At 43.5% G+C, this 18,057-nt stretch overlaps 20 non-coding genes across 20 annotated transcripts; 4 read left to right on the forward strand and 16 right to left on the reverse strand.

Annotated features, from left to right (window-relative positions):
* Positions 1-116: 116 nt before the first annotated feature.
* TRNAT-CGU (transfer RNA threonine (anticodon CGU)) lies at positions 117-188 on the reverse strand. The gene has a single exon. It is a non-coding gene; the product is annotated as a tRNA-Thr (tRNA).
* A 546-nt stretch (positions 189-734) lies between these two features.
* Positions 735-816, reverse strand: TRNAS-GCU (transfer RNA serine (anticodon GCU)). Its single transcript has one exon. It is a non-coding gene; the product is annotated as a tRNA-Ser (tRNA).
* A 687-nt stretch (positions 817-1,503) lies between these two features.
* On the reverse strand, positions 1,504-1,575 carry TRNAT-UGU (transfer RNA threonine (anticodon UGU)). Its single transcript has one exon. It is a non-coding gene; the product is annotated as a tRNA-Thr (tRNA).
* Positions 1,576-2,597: 1,022 nt separating this feature from the next.
* Positions 2,598-2,692, forward strand: TRNAI-UAU (transfer RNA isoleucine (anticodon UAU)). The gene is made up of 2 exons: positions 2,598-2,635; positions 2,657-2,692. It is a non-coding gene; the product is annotated as a tRNA-Ile (tRNA).
* Positions 2,693-4,176: 1,484 nt separating this feature from the next.
* Positions 4,177-4,248, reverse strand: TRNAT-CGU (transfer RNA threonine (anticodon CGU)). The gene has a single exon. It is a non-coding gene; the product is annotated as a tRNA-Thr (tRNA).
* Positions 4,249-4,794: 546 nt separating this feature from the next.
* On the reverse strand, positions 4,795-4,876 carry TRNAS-GCU (transfer RNA serine (anticodon GCU)). Its single transcript has one exon. It is a non-coding gene; the product is annotated as a tRNA-Ser (tRNA).
* A 687-nt stretch (positions 4,877-5,563) lies between these two features.
* On the reverse strand, positions 5,564-5,635 carry TRNAT-UGU (transfer RNA threonine (anticodon UGU)). The gene has a single exon. It is a non-coding gene; the product is annotated as a tRNA-Thr (tRNA).
* Positions 5,636-6,100: 465 nt separating this feature from the next.
* TRNAS-GCU (transfer RNA serine (anticodon GCU)) lies at positions 6,101-6,177 on the reverse strand. The gene has a single exon. It is a non-coding gene; the product is annotated as a tRNA-Ser (tRNA).
* Positions 6,178-6,657: 480 nt separating this feature from the next.
* Positions 6,658-6,752, forward strand: TRNAI-UAU (transfer RNA isoleucine (anticodon UAU)). The gene is made up of 2 exons: positions 6,658-6,695; positions 6,717-6,752. It is a non-coding gene; the product is annotated as a tRNA-Ile (tRNA).
* Positions 6,753-8,251: 1,499 nt separating this feature from the next.
* Positions 8,252-8,323, reverse strand: TRNAT-CGU (transfer RNA threonine (anticodon CGU)). The gene has a single exon. It is a non-coding gene; the product is annotated as a tRNA-Thr (tRNA).
* Positions 8,324-8,869: 546 nt separating this feature from the next.
* Positions 8,870-8,951, reverse strand: TRNAS-ACU (transfer RNA serine (anticodon ACU)). Its single transcript has one exon. It is a non-coding gene; the product is annotated as a tRNA-Ser (tRNA).
* A 687-nt stretch (positions 8,952-9,638) lies between these two features.
* Positions 9,639-9,710, reverse strand: TRNAT-UGU (transfer RNA threonine (anticodon UGU)). Its single transcript has one exon. It is a non-coding gene; the product is annotated as a tRNA-Thr (tRNA).
* A 1,022-nt stretch (positions 9,711-10,732) lies between these two features.
* Positions 10,733-10,827, forward strand: TRNAI-UAU (transfer RNA isoleucine (anticodon UAU)). Its single transcript has 2 exons — positions 10,733-10,770; positions 10,792-10,827. It is a non-coding gene; the product is annotated as a tRNA-Ile (tRNA).
* Positions 10,828-12,326: 1,499 nt separating this feature from the next.
* On the reverse strand, positions 12,327-12,398 carry TRNAT-CGU (transfer RNA threonine (anticodon CGU)). Its single transcript has one exon. It is a non-coding gene; the product is annotated as a tRNA-Thr (tRNA).
* A 546-nt stretch (positions 12,399-12,944) lies between these two features.
* On the reverse strand, positions 12,945-13,026 carry TRNAS-GCU (transfer RNA serine (anticodon GCU)). The gene has a single exon. It is a non-coding gene; the product is annotated as a tRNA-Ser (tRNA).
* A 687-nt stretch (positions 13,027-13,713) lies between these two features.
* TRNAT-UGU (transfer RNA threonine (anticodon UGU)) lies at positions 13,714-13,785 on the reverse strand. Its single transcript has one exon. It is a non-coding gene; the product is annotated as a tRNA-Thr (tRNA).
* Positions 13,786-14,808: 1,023 nt separating this feature from the next.
* On the forward strand, positions 14,809-14,903 carry TRNAI-UAU (transfer RNA isoleucine (anticodon UAU)). The gene is made up of 2 exons: positions 14,809-14,846; positions 14,868-14,903. It is a non-coding gene; the product is annotated as a tRNA-Ile (tRNA).
* Positions 14,904-16,402: 1,499 nt separating this feature from the next.
* Positions 16,403-16,474, reverse strand: TRNAT-CGU (transfer RNA threonine (anticodon CGU)). The gene has a single exon. It is a non-coding gene; the product is annotated as a tRNA-Thr (tRNA).
* A 546-nt stretch (positions 16,475-17,020) lies between these two features.
* TRNAS-GCU (transfer RNA serine (anticodon GCU)) lies at positions 17,021-17,102 on the reverse strand. The gene has a single exon. It is a non-coding gene; the product is annotated as a tRNA-Ser (tRNA).
* A 677-nt stretch (positions 17,103-17,779) lies between these two features.
* TRNAT-UGU (transfer RNA threonine (anticodon UGU)) lies at positions 17,780-17,851 on the reverse strand. Its single transcript has one exon. It is a non-coding gene; the product is annotated as a tRNA-Thr (tRNA).
* Positions 17,852-18,057: the final 206 nt, after the last annotated feature.

Here is an 18,057-nt window from a genome sequence, read left to right on the forward strand (position 1 = left end):
TTCACTCCTTCTGTGGAAGACTTCAATTATGAGGATGCATCCCGTCATAAAAGGTTCTCTGTAGATGGTGCAACTCTGGCTTCTCTTCCCCGTGCTTTTTGAAAATAATCCGCCCGAGGCCCTGATGAGGTTTGAACTCATGACCCCTGGTTTACGAGACCAGTGCTCTGCCACTGAGCTACAAGGCCACCTGCTGCTTGCTCACAGCCAACAACAGAAAGTGCAAAGAAACCATGGGTTTGACCTAGGTAGAGCTCCAGGTATATGAATTTCTGGTTGTGTAAAAATGGCTGTATATCTCTGCATGTGTTCAGTACGTCATCATACATCTGATTTGCGAAAGCGTGTGTGCTTATGTTGGTGATACATTGTCGGTATGCGTTTGAGTATGTACTTTTACGGGTATGTATGTATTGAGTAGGATGCTGAACAGGTTCATGAGTTTAGATAGCAGGTCAGAATGATGGCAAAATGAACATGTAAAAGGCAGACAACTAAAAGAAAAAAGAATTTGGGATGTAAGCTTGGGAGTTTACTAACTGCGCTGATTTTGGCTCCTATAATAGTAAAGAATGGAAACCTACGAGGAAAGTCTTTGACTAATTTCATTCTCCGCCTGCACCAATGAACTTATTTTTACATCTCTATTTCCATATCTGTACTCATTCCTGTCTTTCACAGGGAGGTTGAAAGACTTTGGTCTATGTTTAAATGCAGACTATAAAGAAAAAATACGACGAAGGTGGGATTCGAACCTACGCGTGCAGAGCACAATGGATTAGCAGTCCATCGCCTTAACCACTCGGCCACCTCGTCTGTTTGGGAACGGTGCTCGAGTCCCATGCTTAAAGAAGAGATAAAACAATGGTGGTGCAAAGTCAGTGAAAAATAGATCATGTTTGTCATAATAGAAACAAGATCGTTGACTCGTTCTTCCTTACCCGGCCATTGATAGATAAACACATCAAGTTGAAGTTCAGAAAAATATAACAAGAGCTCCTGGAGGGTTCACAACACTAATCCAGAGGAAGGTGCTTGAGCTTCCGTATGGCACACCATTAGTAGTAAAACCAGCATAACGCAAGCTCCAGTTTCCCAGTGTTTGGCATCATTCAACGTTTCCAGCCAAGATCAAAGTTCAGATGCTGCTGCTTCCTGTGATGTCATTGAATTTAAATAGTGAGTGATGGCAATAACCCTTTTCCAATTAAATTTTGCCACATCAACGTCCCTGAAAATAGAGAAAGGCGTGCAACCCAGAACCGCTGTACTGTTCAATAGAGTAAGGGCTTCACCGTGATCATCTGCATCTGTCATCACAAGATTATCAAGGTCTTTTTCTTGAAGAAATTAGGTCCAGAAAGCCGACCTTCCCCACAGACTATTCAGACACCTTGCGCTTGTGGCTTTGTTATAGGCCCGAATCCATTGGTAAAAGGTTGCACAGGTACAATGTGCAATATCAGTTCCTATTCAACAATGTTCAAGAAAATTACCATTTGGAGGCCCTGATGAGGATCGAACTCACGACCCCTGGTTTACAAGACCAGTGCTCTGCCACTGAGCTACAGAGCCCCTCAGGTTACGACGCATAACAGCAACACAACGAGCACACAACATGATGTTTACTGGGTAGACATATTTGAAGGGTGTGTGAGAATGTATGTATATGATTGTGATTTGACCTGTTTTTTTCTGGCCGATTTTTTGAGGAGCAGCTAATTTGTGCGTATTCCGTGCAATTTTAGGGTGACTAATGAGGAGATGTGATGCGTGAAAGTTGAAAAAAACATGTACATGGCAGCAGAGAGACAATATGGATATTACCTTTGCTTTTTTAAATTTCTATCCGGATTCTGGCTCAAAGGGTAGTCAAGCACAGCAGATTGCATTCCTGCCAGTAACACGACAACCTTGTTTGTGTCCTTCTTAATCAACTAACATGCATATTTTCACTTTTGTCTGTATGTTCTTTGAAAGCCAATGGCAATGGTGCTTAGAGCAATGCAGATGTTTAAAAAAGATTTCAAAAGTTAAAATCGACAAAGGTGGGATTCGAAACCACGCGTGTACAGCAGATTAGCAGTCCATCGCCTTAACCACTCGGCCACCTCGTCTACAGGGATTATGTTAGGCATTCAAGTCTTTACAGGTAATAACACAAACATCTTCAAAATAGAACCACAATGCGTTCCTTGTTGAGGTACATCCAGCCGTTTGCAGGAAAACTGCCTCACTTGCTGTTGAGAAAAATTCATCAAAGTCCTGGGGTGTTTATAGGCATCGCCAAGATGACATTGGGAGGTGTTTCAATTGACACGTGTTGAATATGAGGAAGAGCATCATGCTGGCTCCAGTGGCACTGCCTGCAGCATGACAAAAATGTAGAAGGGACATTTGACTGCACCATTGGCTGAACATCAGTGGCAAAGTGTATATCAGGCTAAAAGGTAAGCTCCAGTGGCACAATATGGGCACTACAAGGCACCCATAATTTGGTGTCAGCTAAAAAGACAATGCCAGAGCTTGTGGATGCTTTTGTACACTTGTGTGTGTGTTTGTGGGTGTAGTTTCATGTCGAAAACCAAAACACAGCAGCTCCAGTGGCGCAATCGGTTAGCGCGCGGTACTTATACAGCAGTACATGCAGTGAGCAATGCCGAGGTTGTGAGTTCAAGCCTCACCTGGAGCAACTTTGGAACTTTTTACTAATTCACCTCAAAACTGAATTATTGAACCAATAAATGTTCTGGACATTTTTTGGTTCACCTCAAGGTTTCCTTGATTGTCAGTTAATGTTGTATGACAGCTCCTCTGCCTTTTAGACATGGAATACTCATTGCAAGTTATTTATGGGGTGTTTGCGCTTTAAATACAGCTACGGAGGGTTTTTGAAAATAGAACAGAAAATAAAAAATGTCAACTGTTATTATACTCCATTTTCTGCTGAGCACCACTTACGGAAGACATTTGTAAAGGTAGAAAAAGGGTTACTGGAGTAGGATCCAGGAGACAATATCAACTTACAAAGAATAATGTTGTCTATTTACTGCATTATCGCCTTTGAAGCAAACCTCTGAGAATAAATACCCTTTCACTAATCAGGCAGTCACTTTGATAAAATCAAGCAGAACAAGGATGCTGATAGGAACTCGCCTCATTTGCATATGGGCTAGGGCTTCTGGGAGCCATGAGAATTAGGAGTTGAAGGTTTTGCAGATCGAGATTGCTAAAGGGCTGGGCATTTGCACAGACCTCTCCATGCCTGATTGGTGCCGAAGGTTAGTTGCAAGTGGTCCCCTGCTCACCCTACCTTACACAGGGCCATGCCCAGTTAGGCCCCTCAGGGCCAGGCCCAGCAGGGCTAAGCCCGGCGTTCGTCAGGCGAAGTGCCTGGACCCCTGCTCATCATACCTCAGAATCTGGTCTAGCTATTGCAGACATGGGGAATGGTGCTTATATCCCATTGACAGCGCCCACAAGCTGCATACTAATAGCCAATGATGTGTGAATGCGGTCAGGGTAGCAGACATATAGAACAATTGGGTGGGTTCGCTTCCGAACTGGATGCACAGGAGCAGGAGAGAATGGCTGTTGGCGATGTATGCAACTTGCTCTGCGTGAACACATCTACCGACCCCTTCCCCTACACACACGGGCACATACACACACACACACATAGCCATTGGAGCTATGCAGAGCTAATCAGAAAGATTGGTAATCATTAGAACATGAAAGATATGTGTTCATTTTTTATTAAACTTGTGGACTCCCGCAGAAACGGAGGGACTCACATCTCTAATTGAGGCTTGCTTACCTCTATACAAATGTGTTTGCTGGCTGTCTTTCTTCAACTGGTATGTGCGGTTGTGTCTGTCTTTGTCTTTCAACACGCCTGGCACGTTTACATTATCAAAGAGATGATTGTATGGAGATGGGGAACACCCCTCCGTTGCATTGTGAACTTGAACAGTCTTTTCACCAAAGCAGCTACATGCGACATTGCAAGGTTTTTGTCAGTCTTTGCCTGAAAACATTAGGCCTTCCTCTCGAACTCTATTTCACTCCTTCTGTGGAAGACTTCAATTATGAGGATGCATCCCGTCATAAAAGGTTCTTTGTAGATGGTGCAACTCTGGCTTCTCTTCCCCGTGCTTTTTGAAAATAATCCGCCCGAGGCCCTGATGAGGTTTGAACTCATGACCCCTGGTTTACGAGACCAGTGCTCTGCCACTGAGCTACAAGGCCACCTGCTGCTTGCTCACAGCCAACAACAGAAAGTGCAAAGAAACCATGGGTTTTACCTAGGTAGATCTCCAGGTATATGAATTTCTGGTTGTGTAAAAATGGCTGTATATCTCTGCATGTGTTCAGTACGTCATCATACATCTGATTTGCGAAAGCGTGTGTGCTTATGTTGGTGATACATTGTCGGTATGCGTTTGAGTATGTACTTTTACGGGTATGTATGTATTGAGTAGGATGCTGAACAGGTTCATGAGTTTAGATAGCAGGTCAGAATGATGGCAAAAGGAACATGTAAAAGGCAGACAACTAAAAGAAAAAAGAATTTGGGATGTAAGCTTGGGAGTTTACTAACTGCGCTGATTTTGGCTCCTATAATAGTAAAGAATGGAAACCTACGAGGAAAGTCTTTGACTAATTTCATTCTCCGCCTGCACCAATGAACTTATTTTTACATCTCTATTTCCATATCTGTACTCATTCCTGTCTTTCACAGGGAGGTTGAAAGACTTTGGTCTATGTTTAAATGCAGACTATAAAGAAAAAATACGACGAAGGTGGGATTCGAACCCACGCGTGCAGAGCACAATGGATTAGCAGTCCATCGCCTTAACCACTCGGCCACCTCGTCTGTTTGGGAACGGTGCTCGAGTCCCATGCTTAAAGAAGAGATAAAACAATGGTGGTGCAAAGTCAGTGAAAAATAGATCATGTTTGTCATAATAGAAACAAGATCGTTGACTCGTTCTTCCTTACCCGGCCATTGATAGATAAACACATCAAGTTGAAGTTCAGAAAAATATAACAAGAGCTCCTGGAGGGTTCACAACACTAATCCAGAGGAAGGTGCTTGAGCTTCCGTATGGCACACCATTAGTAGTAAAACCAGCATAACGCAAGCTCCAGTTTCCCAGTGTTTGGCATCATTCAACGTTTCCAGCCAAGATCAAAGTTCAGATGCTGCTGCTTCCTGTGATGTCATTGAATTTAAATAGTGAGTGATGGCAATAACCCTTTTCCAATTAAATTTTGCCACATCAACGTCCCTGAAAATAGAGAAAGGCGTGCAACCCAGAACCGCTGTACTGTTCAATAGAGTAAGGGCTTCACCGTGATCATCTGCATCTGTCATCACAAGATTATCAAGGTCTTTTTCTTGAAGAAATTAGGTCCAGAAAGCCGACCTTCCCCACAGACTATTCAGACACCTTGCGCTTGTGGCTTTGTTATAGGCCCGAATCCATTGGTAAAAGGTTGCACAGGTACAATGTGCAATATCAGTTCCTATTCAACAATGTTCAAGAAAATTACCATTTGGAGGCCCTGATGAGGATCGAACTCACGACCCCTGGTTTACAAGACCAGTGCTCTGCCACTGAGCTACAGAGCCCCTCAGGTTACCACGCATAACAGCAACACAACGAGCACACAACATGATGTTTACTGGGTAGACATATTTGAAGGGTGTGTGAGAATGTATGTATATGATTGTGATTTGACCTGTTTTTTTCTGGCCGATTTTTTGAGGAGCAGCTAATTTGTGCGTATTCCGTGCAATTTTAGGGTGACTAATGAGGAGATGTGATGCGTGAAAGTTGAAAAAAACATGTACATGGCAGCAGAGAGACAATATGGATATTACCTTTGCTTTTTTAAATTTCTATCCGGATTCTGGCTCAAAGGGTAGTCAAGCACAGCAGATTGCATTCCTGCCAGTAACACGACAACCTTGTTTGTGTCCTTCTTAATCAACTAACATGCATATTTTCACTTTTGTCTGTATGTTCTTTGAAAGCCAATGGCAATGGTGCTTAGAGCAATGCAGATGTTTAAAAAAGATTTCAAAAGTTAAAATCGACAAAGGTGGGATTCGAAACCACGCGTGTACAGCGGATTAGCAGTCCATCGCCTTAACCACTCGGCCACCTCGTCTACAGGGATTATGTTAGGCATTCAAGTCTTTACAGGTAATAACACAAACATCTTCAAAATAGAACCACAATGCGTTCCTTGTTGAGGTACATCCAGCCGTTTGCAGGAAAACTGCCTCACTTGCTGTTGAGAAAAATTCATCAAAGTCCTGGGGTGTTTATAGGCATCGCCAAGATGACATTGGGAGGTGTTTCAATTGACACGTGTTGAATATGAGGAAGAGCATCATGCTGGCTCCAGTGGCACTGCCTGCAGCATGACAAAAATGTAGAAGGGACATTTGACTGCACCATTGGCTGAACATCAATGGCAAAGTGTATATCAGGCTAAAAGGTAAGCTCCAGTGGCACAATATGGGCACTACAAGGCACCCATAATTTGGTGTCAGCTAAAAAGACAATGCCAGAGCTTGTGGGTGCTTTTGTACACTTGTGTGTGTGTTTGTGGGTGTAGTTTCATGTCGAAAACCAAAACACAGCAGCTCCAGTGGCGCAATCGGTTAGCGCGCGGTACTTATACAGCAGTACATGCAGTGAGCAATGCCGAGGTTGTGAGTTCAAGCCTCACCTGGAGCAACTTTGGAACTTTTTACTAATTCACCTCAAAACTGAATTATTGAACCAATAAATGTTCTGGACATTTTTTGGTTCACCTCAAGGTTTCCTTGATTGTCAGTTAATGTTGTATGACAGCTCCTCTGCCTTTTAGACATGGAATACTCATTGCAAGTTATTTATGGGGTGTTTGCGCTTTAAATACAGCTACGGAGGGTTTTTGAAAATAGAACAGAAAATAAAAAATGTCAACTGTTATTATACTCCATTTTCTGCTGAGCACCACTTACGGAAGACATTTGTAAAGGTAGAAAAAGGGTTACTGGAGTAGGATCCAGGAGACAATATCAACTTACAAAGAATAATGTTGTCTATTTACTGCATTATCGCCTTTGAAGCAAACCTCTGAGAATAAATACCCTTTCACTAATCAGGCAGTCACTTTGATAAAATCAAGCAGAACAAGGATGCTGATAGGAACTCGCCTCATTTGCATATGGGCTAGGGCTTCTGGGAGCCATGAGAATTAGGAGTTGAAGGTTTTGCAGATCGAGATTGCTAAAGGGCTGGGCATTTGCACAGACCTCTCCATGCCTGATTGGTGCCGAAGGTTAGTTGCAAGTGGTCCCCTGCTCACCCTACCTTACACAGGGCCATGCCCAGTTAGGCCCCTCAGGGCTAGGCCCGGCAGGGCTAAGCCCAGCGTTTGTCAGGCGTTCGTCAGGCGAAGTGCCTGGACCCCTGCTCATCATACCTCAGAATCTGGTCTAGCTATTGCAGACATGGGGAATGGTGCTTATATCCCATTGACAGCGCCCACAAGCTGAAAACTAATAGCCAATGATGTGTGAATGCGGTCAGGGTAGCAGACATATAGAACAATTGGGTGGGTTCGCTTCCGAACTGGATGCACAGGAGCAGGAGAGAATGGCTGTTGGCGATGTATGCAACTTGCTCTGCATGAACACATCTACCGACCCCTTCCCCTACACACACGGGCACATACACACACACACACACACATAGCCATTGGAGCTATGCAGAGCTAATCAGAAAGATTGGTAATCATTAGAACATGAAAGATATGTGTTCATTTTTTATTAAACTTGTGGACTCCCGCAGAAACGGAGGGACTCACATCTCTAATTGAGGCTTGCTTACCTCTATACAAATGTGTTTGCTGGCTGTCTTTCTTCAACTGGTATGTGCGGTTGTGTCTGTCTTTGTCTTTCAACACGCCTGGCACGTTTACATTATCAAAGAGATGATTGTATGGAGATGGGGAACACCCCTCCGTTGCATTGTGTACTTGAACAGTCTTTTCACCAAAGCAGCTACATGCGACATTGCAAGGTTTTTGTCAGTCTTTGCCTGAAAACATTAGGCCTTCCTCTCGAACTCTATTTCACTCCTTCTGTGGAAGACTTCAATTATGAGGATGCATCCCGTCATAAAAGGTTCTCTGTAGATGGTGCAACTCTGGCTTCTCTTCCCCGTGCTTTTTGAAAATAATCCGCCCGAGGCCCTGATGAGGTTTGAACTCATGACCCCTGGTTTACGAGACCAGTGCTCTGCCACTGAGCTACAAGGCCACCTGCTGCTTGCTCACAGCCAACAACAGAAAGTGCAAAGAAACCATGGGTTTGACCTAGGTAGATCTCCAGGTATATGAATTTCTGGTTGTGTAAAAATGGCTGTATATCTCTGCATGTGTTCAGTACGTCATCATACATCTGATTTGCGAAAGCGTGTGTGCTTATGTTGGTGATACATTGTCGGTATGCGTTTGAGTATGTACTTTTACGGGTATGTATGTATTGAGTAGGATGCTGAACAGGTTCATGAGTTTAGATAGCAGGTCAGAATGATGGCAAAATGAACATGTAAAAGGCAGACAACTAAAAGAAAAAAGAATTTGGGATGTAAGCTTGGGAGTTTACTAACTGCGCTGATTTTGGCTCCTATAATAGTAAAGAATGGAAACCTACGAGGAAAGTCTTTGACTAATTTCATTCTCCGCCTGCACCAATGAACTTATTTTTACATCTCTATTTCCATATCTGTACTCATTCCTGTCTTTCACAGGGAGGTTGAAAGACTTTGGTCTATGTTTAAATGCAGACTATAAAGAAAAAATACGACGAAGGTGGGATTCGAACCTACGCGTGCAGAGCACAATGGATTAGTAGTCCATCGCCTTAACCACTCGGCCACCTCGTCTGTTTGGGAACGGTGCTCGAGTCCCATGCTTAAAGAAGAGATAAAACAATGGTGGTGCAAAGTCAGTGAAAAATAGATCATGTTTGTCATAATAGAAACAAGATCGTTGACTCGTTCTTCCTTACCCGGCCATTGATAGATAAACACATCAAGTTGAAGTTCAGAAAAATATAACAAGAGCTCCTGGAGGGTTCACAACACTAATCCAGAGGAAGGTGCTTGAGCTTCCGTGTGGCACACCATTAGTAGTAAAACCAGCATAACGCAAGCTCCAGTTTCCCAGTGTTTGGCATCATTCAACGTTTCCAGCCAAGATCAAAGTTCAGATGCTGCTGCTTCCTGTGATGTCATTGAATTTAAATAGTGAGTGATGGCAATAACCCTTTTCCAATTAAATTTTGCCACATCAACGTCCCTGAAAATAGAGAAAGGCGTGCAACCCAGAACCGCTGTACTGTTCAATAGAGTAAGGGCTTCACCGTGATCATCTGCATCTGTCATCACAAGATTATCAAGGTCTTTTTCTTGAAGAAATTAGGTCCAGAAAGCCGACCTTCCCCACAGACTATTCAGACACCTTGCGCTTGTGGCTTTGTTATAGGCCCGAATCCATTGGTAAAAGGTTGCACAGGTACAATGTGCAATATCAGTTCCTATTCAACAATGTTCAAGAAAATTACCATTTGGAGGCCCTGATGAGGATCGAACTCACGACCCCTGGTTTACAAGACCAGTGCTCTGCCACTGAGCTACAGAGCCCCTCAGGTTACGACGCATAACAGCAACACAACGAGCACACAACATGATGTTTACTGGGTAGACATATTTGAAGGGTGTGTGAGAATGTATGTATATGATTGTGATTTGACCTGTTTTTTTCTGGCCGATTTTTTGAGGAGCAGCTAATTTGTGCGTATTCCGTGCAATTTTAGGGTGACTAATGAGGAGATGTGATGCGTGAAAGTTGAAAAAAACATGTACATGGCAGCAGAGAGACAATATGGATATTACCTTTGCTTTTTTAAATTTCTATCCGGATTCTGGCTCAAAGGGTAGTCAAGCACAGCAGATTGCATTCCTGCCAGTAACACGACAACCTTGTTTGTGTCCTTCTTAATCAACTAACATGCATATTTTCACTTTTGTCTGTATGTTCTTTGAAAGCCAATGGCAATGGTGCTTAGAGCAATGCAGATGTTTAAAAAAGATTTCAAAAGTTAAAATCGACAAAGGTGGGATTCGAAACCACGCGTGTACAGCAGATTAGCAGTCCATCGCCTTAACCACTCGGCCACCTCGTCTACAGGGATTATGTTAGGCATTCAAGTCTTTACAGGTAATAACACAAACATCTTCAAAATAGAACCACAATGCGTTCCTTGTTGAGGTACATCCAGCCGTTTGCAGGAAAACTGCCTCACTTGCTGTTGAGAAAAATTCATCAAAGTCCTGGGGTGTTTATAGGCATCGCCAAGATGACATTGGGAGGTGTTTCAATTGACACGTGTTGAATATGAGGAAGAGCATCATGCTGGCTCCAGTGGCACTGCCTGCAGCATGACAAAAATGTAGAAGGGACATTTGACTGCACCATTGGCTGAACATCAGTGGCAAAGTGTATATCAGGCTAAAAGGTAAGCTCCAGTGGCACAATATGGGCACTACAAGGCACCCATAATTTGGTGTCAGCTAAAAAGACAATGCCAGAGCTTGTGGATGCTTTTGTACACTTGTGTGTGTGTTTGTGGGTGTAGTTTCATGTCGAAAACCAAAACACAGCAGCTCCAGTGGCGCAATCGGTTATCGCGCGGTACTTATACAGCAGTACATGCAGTGAGCAATGCCGAGGTTGTGAGTTCAAGCCTCACCTGGAGCAACTTTGGAACTTTTTACTAATTCACCTCAAAACTGAATTATTGAACCAATAAATGTTCTGGACATTTTTTGGTTCACCTCAAGGTTTCCTTGATTGTCAGTTAATGTTGTATGACAGCTCCTCTGCCTTTTAGACATGGAATACTCATTGCAAGTTATTTATGGGGTGTTTGCGCTTTAAATACAGCTACGGAGGGTTTTTGAAAATAGAACAGAAAATAAAAAATGTCAACTGTTATTATACTCCATTTTCTGCTGAGCACCACTTACGGAAGACATTTGTAAAGGTAGAAAAAGGGTTACTGGAGTAGGATCCAGGAGACAATATCAACTTACAAAGAATAATGTTGTCTATTTACTGCATTATCGCCTTTGAAGCAAACCTCTGAGAATAAATACCCTTTCACTAATCAGGCAGTCACTTTGATAAAATCAAGCAGAACAAGGATGCTGATAGGAACTCGCCTCATTTGCATATGGGCTAGGGCTTCTGGGAGCCATGAGAATTAGGAGTTGAAGGTTTTGCAGATCGAGATTGCTAAAGGGCTGGGCATTTGCACAGACCTCTCCATGCCTGATTGGTGCCGAAGGTTAGTTGCAAGTGGTCCCCTGCTCACCCTACCTTACACAGGGCCATGCCCAGTTAGGCCCCTCAGGGCTAGGCCCGGCAGGGCTAAGCCCAGCGTTTGTCAGGCGTTCGTCAGGCGAAGTGCCTGGACCCCTGCTCATCATACCTCAGAATCTGGTCTAGCTATTGCAGACATGGGGAATGGTGCTTATATCCCATTGACAGCGCCCACAAGCTGCATACTAATAGCCAATGATGTGTGAATGCGGTCAGGGTAGCAGACATATAGAACAATTGGGTGGGTTCGCTTCCGAACTGGATGCACAGGAGCAGGAGAGAATGGCTGTTGGCGATGTATGCAACTTGCTCTGCGTGAACACATCTACCGACCCCTTCCCCTACACACACGGGCACATACACACACACACACACACATAGCCATTGGAGCTATGCAGAGCTAATCAGAAAGATTGGTAATCATTAGAACATGAAAGATATGTGTTCATTTTTTATTAAACTTGTGGACTCCCGCAGAAACGGAGGGACTCACATCTCTAATTGAGGCTTGCTTACCTCTATACAAATGTGTTTGCTGGCTGTCTTTCTTCAACTGGTATGTGCGGTTGTGTCTGTCTTTGTCTTTCAACACGCCTGGCACGTTTACATTATCAAAGAGATGATTGTATGGAGATGGGGAACACCCCTCCGTTGCATTGTGTACTTGAACAGTCTTTTCACCAAAGCAGCTACATGCGACATTGCAAGGTTTTTGTCAGTCTTTGCCTGAAAACATTAGGCCTTCCTCTCGAACTCTATTTCACTCCTTCTGTGGAAGACTTCAATTATGAGGATGCATCCCGTCATAAAAGGTTCTCTGTAGATGGTGCAACTCTGGCTTCTCTTCCCCGTGCTTTTTGAAAATAATCCGCCCGAGGCCCTGATGAGGTTTGAACTCATGACCCCTGGTTTACGAGACCAGTGCTCTGCCACTGAGCTACAAGGCCACCTGCTGCTTGCTCACAGCCAACAACAGAAAGTGCAAAGAAACCATGGGTTTTACCTAGGTAGATCTCCAGGTATATGAATTTCTGGTTGTGTAAAAATGGCTGTATATCTCTGCATGTGTTCAGTACGTCATCATACATCTGATTTGCGAAAGCGTGTGTGCTTATGTTGGTGATACATTGTCGGTATGCGTTTGGGTATGTACTTTTACGGGTATGTATGTATTGAGTAGGATGCTGAACAGGTTCATGAGTTTAGATAGCAGGTCAGAATGATGGCAAAATGAACATGTAAAAGGCAGACAACTAAAAGAAAAAAGAATTTGGGATGTAAGCTTGGGAGTTTACTAACTGCGCTGATTTTGGCTCCTATAATAGTAAAGAATGGAAACCTACGAGGAAAGTCTTTGACTAATTTCATTCTCCGCCTGCACCAATGAACTTATTTTTACATCTCTATTTCCATATCTGTACTCATTCCTGTCTTTCACAGGGAGGTTGAAAGACGTTGGTCTATGTTTAAATGCAGACTATAAAGAAAAAATACGACGAAGGTGGGATTCGAACCCACGCGTGCAGAGCACAATGGATTAGCAGTCCATCGCCTTAACCACTCAGCCACCTCGTCTGTTTGGGAACGGTGCTCGAGTCCCATGCTTAAAGAAGAGATAAAACAATGGTGGTGCAAAGTCAGTGAAAAATAGATCATGTTTGTCATAATAGAAACAAGATCGTTGACTCGTTCTTCCTTACCCGGCGATTGATAGATAAACACATCAAGTTGAAGTTCAGAAAAATATAACAAGAGCTCCTGGAGGGTTCACAACACTAATCCAGAGGAAGGTGCTTGAGCTTCCGTATGGCACACCATTAGTAGTAAAACCAGCATAACGCAAGCTCCAGTTTCCCAGTGTTTGGCATCATTCAACGTTTCCAGCCAAGATCAAAGTTCAGATGCTGCTGCTTCCTGTGATGTCATTGAATTTAAATAGTGAGTGATGGCAATAACCCTTTTCCAATTAAATTTTGCCACATCAACGTCCCTGAAAATAGAGAAAGGCGTGCAACCCAGAACCGCTGTACTGTTCAATAGAGTAAGGGCTTCACCGTGATCATCTGCATCTGTCATCACAAGATTATCAAGGTCTTTTTCTTGAAGAAATTAGGTCCAGAAAGCCGACCTTCCCCACAGACTATTCAGACACCTTGCGCTTGTGGCTTTGTTATAGGCCCGAATCCATTGGTAAAAGGTTGCACAGGTACAATGTGCAATATCAGTTCCTATTCAACAATGTTCAAGAAAATTACCATTTGGAGGCCCTGATGAGGATCGAACTCACGACCCCTGGTTTACAAGACCAGTGCTCTGCCACTGAGCTACAGAGCCCCTCAGGTTACGACGCATAACAGCAACACAACGAGCACACAACATGATGTTTACTGGGTAGACATATTTGAAGGGTGTGTGAGAATGTATGTATATGATTGTGATTTGACCTGTTTTTTTCTGGCCGATTTTTTGAGGAGCAGCTAATTTGTGCGTATTCCGTGCAATTTTAGGGTGACTAATGAGGAGATGTGATGCGTGAAAGTTGAAAAAAACATGTACATGGCAGCAGAGAGACAATATGGATATTACCTTTGCTTTTTTTAAATTTCTATCCGGATTCTGGCTCAAAGGGTAGTCAAGCACAGCAGATTGCATTCCTGCCAGTAACACGACAACCTTGTTTGTGTCCTTCTTAATCAACTAACATGCATATTTTCACTTTTGTCTGTATGTTCTTTGAAAGCCAATGGCAATGGTGCTTAGAGCAATGCAGATGTTTAAAAAAGATTTCAAAAGTTAAAATCGACAAAGGTGGGATTCGAAACCACGCGTGTACAGCAGATTAGCAGTCCATCGCCTTAACCACTCGGCCACCTCGTCTACAGGGATTATGTTAGGCATTCAAGTCTTTACAGGTAATAACACAAACATCTTCAAAATAGAACCACAATGCGTTCCTTGTTGAGGTACATCCAGCCGTTTGCAGGAAAACTGCCTCACTTGCTGTTGAGAAAAATTCATCAAAGTCCTGGGGTGTTTATAGGCATCGCCAAGATGACATTGGGAGGTGTTTCAATTGACACGTGTTGAATATGAGGAAGAGCATCATGCTGGCTCCAGTGGCACTGCCTGCAGCATGACAAAAATGTAGAAGGGACATTTGACTGCACCATTGGCTGAACATCAATGGCAAAGTGTATATCAGGCTAAAAGGTAAGCTCCAGTGGCACAATATGGGCACTACAAGGCACCCATAATTTGGTGTCAGCTAAAAAGACAATGCCAGAGCTTGTGGGTGCTTTTGTACACTTGTGTGTGTGTTTGTGGGTGTAGTTTCATGTCGAAAACCAAAACACAGCAGCTCCAGTGGCGCAATCGGTTAGCGCGCGGTACTTATACAGCAGTACATGCAGTGAGCAATGCCGAGGTTGTGAGTTCAAGCCTCACCTGGAGCAACTTTGGAACTTTTTACTAATTCACCTCAAAACTGAATTATTGAACCAATAAATGTTCTGGACATTTTTTGGTTCACCTCAAGGTTTCCTTGATTGTCAGTTAATGTTGTATGACAGCTCCTCTGCCTTTTAGACATGGAATACTCATTGCAAGTTATTTATGGGGTGTTTGCGCTTTAAATACAGCTACGGAGGGTTTTTGAAAATAGAACAGAAAATAAAAAATGTCAACTGTTATTATACTCCATTTTCTGCTGAGCACCACTTACGGAAGACATTTGTAAAGGTAGAAAAAGGGTTACTGGAGTAGGATCCAGGAGACAATATCAACTTACAAAGAATAATGTTGTCTATTTACTGCATTATCGCCTTTGAAGCAAACCTCTGAGAATAAATACCCTTTCACTAATCAGGCAGTCACTTTGATAAAATCAAGCAGAACAAGGATGCTGATAGGAACTCGCCTCATTTGCATATGGGCTATGGCTTCTGGGAGCCATGAGAATTAGGAGTTGAAGGTTTTGCAGATCGAGATTGCTAAAGGGCTGGGCATTTGCACAGACCTCTCCATGCCTGATTGGTGCCGAAGGTTAGTTGCAAGTGGTCCCCTGCTCACCCTACCTTACACAGGGCCATGCCCAGTTAGGCCCCTCAGGGCTAGGCCCGGCAGGGCTAAGCCCAGCGTTTGTCAGGCGTTCGTCAGGCGAAGTGCCTGGACCCCTGCTCATCATACCTCAGAATCTGGTCTAGCTATTGCAGACATGGGGAATGGTGCTTATATCCCATTGACAGCGCCCACAAGCTGCATACTAATAGCCAATGATGTGTGAATGCGGTCAGGGTAGCAGACATATAGAACAATTGGGTGGGTTCGCTTCCGAACTGGATGCACAGGAGCAGGAGAGAATGGCTGTTGGCGATGTATGCAACTTGCTCTGCGTGAACACATCTACCGACCCCTTCCCCTACACACACGGGCACATACACACACACACACACACATAGCCATTGGAGCTATGCAGAGCTAATCAGAAAGATTGGTAATCATTAGAACATGAAAGATATGTGTTCATTTTTTATTAAACTTGTGGACTCCCGCAGAAACGGAGGGACTCACATCTCTAATTGAGGCTTGCTTACCTCTATACAAATGTGTTTGCTGGCTGTCTTTCTTCAACTGGTATGTGCGGTTGTGTCTGTCTTTGTCTTTCAACACGCCTGGCACGTTTACATTATCAAAGAGATGATTGTATGGAGATGGGGAACACCCCTCCGTTGCATTGTGTACTTGAACAGTCTTTTCACCAAAGCAGCTACATGCGACATTGCAAGGTTTTTGTCAGTCTTTGCCTGAAAACATTAGGCCTTCCTCTCGAACTCTATTTCACTCCTTCTGTGGAAGACTTCAATTATGAGGATGCATCCCGTCATAAAAGGTTCTCTGTAGATGGTGCAACTCTGGCTTCTCTTCCCCGTGCTTTTTGAAAATAATCCGCCCGAGGCCCTGATGAGGTTTGAACTCATGACCCCTGGTTTACGAGACCAGTGCTCTGCCACTGAGCTACAAGGCCACCTGCTGCTTGCTCACAGCCAACAACAGAAAGTGCAAAGAAACCATGGGTTTTACCTAGGTAGATCTCCAGGTATATGAATTTCTGGTTGTGTAAAAATGGCTGTATATCTCTGCATGTGTTCAGTACGTCATCATACATCTGATTTGCGAAAGCGTGTGTGCTTATGTTGGTGATACATTGTCGGTATGCGTTTGGGTATGTACTTTTACGGGTATGTATGTATTGAGTAGGATGCTGAACAGGTTCATGAGTTTAGATAGCAGGTCAGAATGATGGCAAAATGAACATGTAAAAGGCAGACAACTAAAAGAAAAAAGAATTTGGGATGTAAGCTTGGGAGTTTACTAACTGCGCTGATTTTGGCTCCTATAATAGTAAAGAATGGAAACCTACGAGGAAAGTCTTTGACTAATTTCATTCTCCGCCTGCACCAATGAACTTATTTTTACATCTCTATTTCCATATCTGTACTCATTCCTGTCTTTCACAGGGAGGTTGAAAGACTTTGGTCTATGTTTAAATGCAGACTATAAAGAAAAAATACGACGAAGGTGGGATTCGAACCCACGCGTGCAGAGCACAATGGATTAGCAGTCCATCGCCTTAACCACTCGGCCACCTCGTCTGTTTGGGAACGGTGCTCGAGTCCCATGCTTAAAGAAGAGATAAAACAATGGTGGTGCAAAGTCAGTGAAAAATAGATCATGTTTGTCATAATAGAAACAAGATCGTTGACTCGTTCTTCCTTACCCGGCCATTGATAGATAAACACATCAAGTTGAAGTTCAGAAAAATATAACAAGAGCTCCTGGAGGGTTCACAACACTAATCCAGAGGAAGGTGCTTGAGCTTCCGTATGGCACACCATTAGTAGTAAAACCAGCATAACGCAAGCTCCAGTTTCCCAGTGTTTGGCATCATTCAACGTTTCCAGCCAAGATCAAAGTTCAGATGCTGCTGCTTCCTGTGATGTCATTGAATTTAAATAATGAGTGATGGCAATAACCCTTTTCCAATTAAATTTTGCCACATCAACGTCCCTGAAAATAGAGAAAGGCGTGCAACCCAGAACCGCTGTACTGTTCAATAGAGTAAGGGCTTCACCGTGATCATCTGCATCTGTCATCACAAGATTATCAAGGTCTTTTTCTTGAAGAAATTAGGTCCAGAAAGCCGACCTTCCCCACAGACTATTCAGACACCTTGCGCTTGTGGCTTTGTTATAGGCCCGAATCCATTGGTAAAAGGTTGCACAGGTACAATGTGCAATATCAGTTCCTATTCAACAAAATTACCATTTGGAGGCCCTGATGAGGATCGAACTCACGACCCCTGGTTTACAAGACCAGTGCTCTGCCACTGAGCTACAGAGCCCCTCAGGTTACGACGCATAACAGCAACACAACGAGCACACAACATGATGTTTACTGGGTAGACATATTTGAAGGGTGTGTGAGAATGTATGTATATGATTGTGATTTGACCTGTTTTTTTCTGGCCGATTTTTTGAGGAGCAGCTAATTTGTGCGTATTCCGTGCAATTTTAGGGTGACTAATGAGGAGATGTGATGCGTGAAAGT

The sequence above is a fragment of the Ambystoma mexicanum genome, chromosome 13 (assembly GCF_040938575.1).
Source record: "Ambystoma mexicanum isolate Mex_15411 chromosome 13, UKY_AmexF1_1, whole genome shotgun sequence".
Classification (NCBI taxonomy): domain Eukaryota; kingdom Metazoa; phylum Chordata; class Amphibia; order Caudata; family Ambystomatidae; genus Ambystoma; species Ambystoma mexicanum.